Below are 6,035 nucleotides of genomic sequence, written 5' to 3'. Positions count from 1 at the left end.
TGGTGGAAGCAGAGGTTAATTCGAGCTCGTGTTTGCAGGCGAAGAACTTGTGATTCGCACACACACACACACACACACACACACACACACACACACACACACACACACACACACACACACACACACACACACACACACACACACGCGCGCGCGCGCGTGCACGCACACACACACACATACATACACACGCACTCACACGCACACGCGCACACACACATACGCACACACGCACAGACACACAAACACACAGACGCACACACACACACGCACTCACACGCACACGCGCACACACACATACGCACACACGCACAGACACACAAACACACACACACACACAGACGCACGCACGCACGGACACACACACGCACGCACACACACAGACGCACGAGCACGCACACGCACCCACACACACGCGCACACGCACACACACGCGCACACACGCGCGCATGCACGCGCACACGCGCACACACACATAGTGTGCGTGTAAGATGGGAGTACCTCTGCCTAGACAACTCCCGCTGGAAAGTGTGTGGCGCATCTGCATACAGTCTGCACACTTGAGGCAGATGCGCCGCTGATACCAACGGGGAAACCATAGAGCGATTGCCAATACGTGCACTGTATGACTAGGGTGGAGGTGTCTTTAAACTATGACATTGAAGAGACAGTTTGAGGACTGTTTGCCTCACGCTGGTCGATGAGTCCCCTGAGTGCAATAAGTTAAGCGTACTACTGAAGCGCTGTTACGGGTACAAGACGAGAGCGATAAGCTAGGGCGCACAGAGCATCACGATGGACAGCTTCACGGGATTCCCACTGTCTTCGGGTGAGGCGATAAAATTGTTGCAGTAATAATATCCGTGGCTAGATGAGATCGCCGTCAAACTGCCAAGCTCTGGGAGGAAGCAAGCAGCCAGTACGCACAAGCAGGGTGCGAAGGCGACCGAGTGTAGTTTGAACTGGTTTAAACGTTGCTGTCAGCCACGAGGTTCCACTTCCAGATGTATGAAGAAGACCTGAAATACCAGCATTTTCTACACGAGGAATAGGAGAATTATCTGCCACAGAATTGAAAGAGGAAGCTCTCGCCTAGCCGGCTTTGTTTCCAGTGTACGTTAAGGAGCCTCATGAAGTGGAAATTATTTTGTACTCCATTAATGCGGCTGTCTCAAAACTCGGCGCATTTTCGAAAAAAACCAGCGCCGGATGAAAGCAATCTCGCCAGCGCTTGTTTTTTCGAAAATTCACCGAATTTTGTGACAGTGGCAACTCGTTATCTTTTCTCTCTTTCATTCTCTCCTTCATCTCTTCTTTCTCAGTACGGCTGAGGTATCCACCTAGACTTTTACTTGATCTTTATTTTCCTCAAAGAGAATTTTTTCCCTACGGGCTTCGCAAACATTAGCGGTGAAACGAACCAATGACGACGACGACATCCAAAGCACCGTATCCGCTATGCACCCTGACCAATCCCCTGCCGTGGGTATGGGCCATTAAGCCTCAGGACATCATCATCATCATCCCCGTGCAAGAGGCTGCCTGTCCGATCCCCCAGTCTGGATATGTGCCATCTTTTCAAAGGCTAACAACAACAACAGAGAAGCTCGCGGTGCGAGAGGCTGCATCTATGGCGAGTGGCCTCCAGCAACTGGAAGCGAAGATAATATTTATTCAGCGGGGGTCCAAATCACGTTTGCAGCTGACAGTTTCTTTCTGCATTACACCATTTCAGTCGAGAGTTTCAAAACAATTAGAATAGGGTCAGTCTTGTGCGCGGCATCCCGTCTTCCTCATCTTCAGCATTAGATTCAGACGATAGTCGCCCTAATTTGTCGAGGATAGGAACTAAAAGCATTTCTCGGTCAACACACACAGAAAAACACAAAGCTGTGGCAAAAATGAAGTCAAGCAGTTGTTTCTTAAGTGAAGTGAGGGGAAACTCAGAGCGTTAATTTTTTTCTAAGGTTAACCTTATCACGTTTGGCACTGAACATACAGGTTTTTCAACTGCTTGAAGTATTCATATCCATTTCACAGTTTGTTTTGGCCTTCGGGCTTGGATTTCTGAACAACCGCAAAACATTGCATCGTAAATTCGTGTTCGAGGCTTTCAACTGCGTTCATAGCTTCTGCTTTGGACTTGTGCGCTTTAGAAACGCTGAAACGGCTAGAAAAGCATGATCCTCAATAAGCCCTCATTTCCATGACATTGAAGCCAGAGAAATCACTTGGTGCAACTCATACCACAGTGAAAGTACTACAGCATTATTTTTTCGTTTTTGAAACTCAAGAACATTTTCATTGTGCTCACACTCCGCGCTCATTTGTTAATATTTCTAGTAGGCGTGTTTATGCAATATGGAACCGGGAATCATTTATATCTGCTAAAAACCTAGAACGCTAACAATAAACAGGACAAGGCAACAAATTTAGGCAGAAAAGTTTACCGCCCCATTCCGCAGAGTTTCCGGCCACTCATCCTAAATGCTGCTTGAATTCTTTACTTATCCTCAAAATAAGCAGCCCCATCTTTCAGGGTCGAGATTACTCGCAAATCGTCACGCTTCGTTTCTGCTAGTTATATCTCGTGAAATTTTAGGGTGCGATTTTTTAAATCAGTCGAATTTTATGCAGCTGTTTTACTGCCTTATACGCAGCCGCTACCTATGTTAGAAAAGTTCACCGCATTAAATTCGCGATACTATTCAGTCGTTAGAGCACTTTATTGGAAAAAAACTTCCCCGAGTTCTATGCGAGACCCTACGTCTATGCGACTAGCCCGGAAACTTTTATTTTCCAATATAAAGGCGTATACGTGGACAAATTCGTTAAATAATGCGCCTCTCGATATACGCACAAACAGAGCAGAATTGGTGATAAACACCTCCAAGTGACGTGCTAGTACAGACATGGAGAGGTATTTTAAAATGCGGAGAACCGCACTAATCAATTTCATAAATAGGATACAACATCAGGCAGGATGCGTTGGCATTTCCGTTCTTTTCTTTTCAAAAAGCGGAAAAGATTCTAAAATATTTTCATGTCCGAAGTTACAGATAGCACATTGCGAATAAAGTATATATTTTTACATTGCTGTTTTTAGCTCCTCGCTAGTGCTTTTGTTACTAACTCATCGTGCACCCATGGTTTGGGCATTTACCAAAGCTGTCAGTAGCTTTTTAGTGCTAAGAACTATTTACATGGGTAAATCCCGAGCAAGATCTTGCGTGGTTTGTGGGTTTGTAAACAAATAAAAAAAAGGAAATCAAATCAATTTCCTCGAGTGGATTTCGAACCCCTGGCGGCGCGAAAAGATCAGTCTCACTGTCCACTTCGCGAGAGCATGAGCTATCGCATCAGCTGAAAGCCGTCGCTGTTGAACTGCAAAACGTTGTCCTGCTGTGCATTGCACATCGTCTTTTTCATCAACTAATACTAATACCAAAATAATAACTGCACTTTGAGCTGTGCGGCGGTACTGACTGAGTGTTCCTGCCACAGGTTGTCATGTGCGCCGAGGCATACAGCGTACCGATGTACGCTGCATGCGTCGGCGTCCGTGTCAACCTGTGTCAAGTGCAATACGCTTTGGCGTGGGCAAAACTGATGCACAAACTCGGCAATGGAGCATAGGCTTCCGGCATGCAGTGGAAGAAGTAGCATTGATGATGAAAATGTTGAAGACGCGCAAAACTGGCACCCTGGGTCAGTGGGCTCCTGATTCTCGCTTTCAGGTATGTTGCAGTTGTGTACGCCCGCAAATATCGAACAATATTTCGTGATTAGGAATGCTAAGCCGCTAGCCATTTTTTTGTTTTCGAATAAATAGGAAGACGTCTATGCCTCGTTTTCTATCAATTACGAAAGAAACGCAGGTTACGAGCAAACCAGCATGTCCTATGCGACATATACTGCAACTCACAACCGCACGGTCAGAGCCCTTATAACGCGCGCTGACTTTTTCTTTCTGCCCACAGCAAGCAGAAAAGGTAGGTGATGGAACGTAACAAGGAGTGTTTAGTGTGGTAGCTCAGTGAAATGGCGATGGAGGACACACTCAAGGCGCGTTTTAAAGTTGTGATCGCGGGGCCGAACTTAAAAACAGCCGCTTCAAAAAACACAGTTTCTGTGTATTCAAGGAAAGTTTTCTCCGTAACCAAACCAACATTTGCTTCCATGTTTTTCTCTAAGCTCGCTACATTCTTTGAGAATATAATAAATTTAAACAATTCTATCTTGTATAAAGAATTTGTTGTTCTAAACAAAGCTGTTATCCTAAGGAGTGGAGCAATTATATAGTCAGAATATAAAGACGTAACTGGAAATAACGAAAAAGACAATGCTCAGACTTCAGCTGACGAGATACACACGTTTGGTAAACAACTGGCACAAGTTTAATGGCTCGAACTTCAGTAGTTAGTTCAAAAATGTTCCTTAATAAAAGTAACACTTCACAAATTAACCTTCATATAACGCCGGTGTTGTTCAAACTTCAGTCCTGAAACTTTTAACGCTAATGTAGAGGCAGATTGCCACAGTCTCAAAAATTTTAAGTTCGATTCCTTCAAAAGAACCAGAAATACAGAGGAAATGTTTGTAGAGTTACGCTTGCCGGCTTTGCATGGATTCAGCAAAAACTGCTATAACTAATTTAGCAAACACAGCCCAGCATTCTGCCACGGCACCCCTCATGTTGCGGATTCTTCCGCCCTCGTCAGAACCTCCTTCTTTCACGGTAGCCAACCTCTGTATTCTTAACGTGGCAGCAACTTTCACTTGCAGATTCCTCTGTTCTCGCCTGCCACGCCACAACCTGCCACCCGCCATAACCTGCCACGCCTCAATGTAACCCGTCGCCTCCCAACCTCTCATGTTATTTCCTCTCTCACTTTCTCTTTCCCCTCTGTCCTTTAAATCTGGAGAAGATGATTTTCCACTCTAAAATTCGCCACCTGGCCGTCGTGGCATCTATTCAATTGATTCGAATATAATTTGATTCACTTATATTATAATTCCATCATTGAGTTATGTTAGGTGAGATAAATTAATTTTTTAAGCATTTAGAATCTTATTGCTCACGCAGTAGATTTCATGATAAAATGAACCGCTATATAGCTAATTGAAATCTATAATGGTTTTCGCTTTTAAAGATATTTGTTCCGTGTTAGCCGACTATAGACCCCTAATGTAGGCCTATCTCACTGCTCCCGGCAGAAAATAAAGAACAATGAATCAGAAGAAAAGTTTTATTTCATTCTTTAGGCGTATTTTTGTTGCACTTTCTTTTTTTGTGCGTCTTGTAGCGCACGTATTTTGCTTTGTATTCTTCATCATGTGTTGTTGCTCTGTAGCTTAACCACTTAAACGTTTAGTGAAATCTTCAACGCAATCAACTGTAAGATGCGCAGTGACTGACTCCCCGATGTCCGCTGCCTTGAGGAAGAACCTGGCCTTGGCCGACATGGCCCAAAGTTTGGCGGCCACTGAGCTTGTAACCGGGCTCTTACTAGAGTGTGGTTGTCATCTCTTCTTTTGGGATACAAGAAACCAAACGTCGAGAATTCTAATAGTGTCGCCTACAACTGAGTGCCACGAATTTTCTGACCCTTAATAAGGCATCACGAGGCTTGCTCGCGACACGCATGGCACCAGCAATGAAAAAAGATGGAATGGAATGAAGGTTTGGAAAAAACGAAACAGAGGTGCAATATCAGCGATAAAACTTCGAAACCCTGATTGTAGTTTTCAAGAAACTAATTTTATTTCTCCTTTAGCGCCGGGCACGAGGCTCATGCAGTAAGGGAATAGGCAGCCACGAATTTGGTTCTTGATGTTCCAGTTAGTTGCAGCAAGAAGGTTTCTGAAAGCGAAGGGAAATAAAAAAGCCACTATTAGGCATAGCAAACATCGACAGCACTTTCAGTATAGAAAACTGAGAATACATAACTGAAAACCATAACTACAGTAATTATTCTGGATCATTCGATATATAAAGCCTACAAGCAAAAGAAACGCATTTCATCTTCGTGCATGAG

Source organism: Amblyomma mixtum, chromosome 2 (genome assembly GCF_055824585.1).
Source record: "Amblyomma mixtum isolate Tamu chromosome 2, ASM5582458v1, whole genome shotgun sequence".
NCBI classification, from domain to species: domain Eukaryota; kingdom Metazoa; phylum Arthropoda; class Arachnida; order Ixodida; family Ixodidae; genus Amblyomma; species Amblyomma mixtum.
This window is presented reverse-complemented; position numbering follows the sequence as displayed.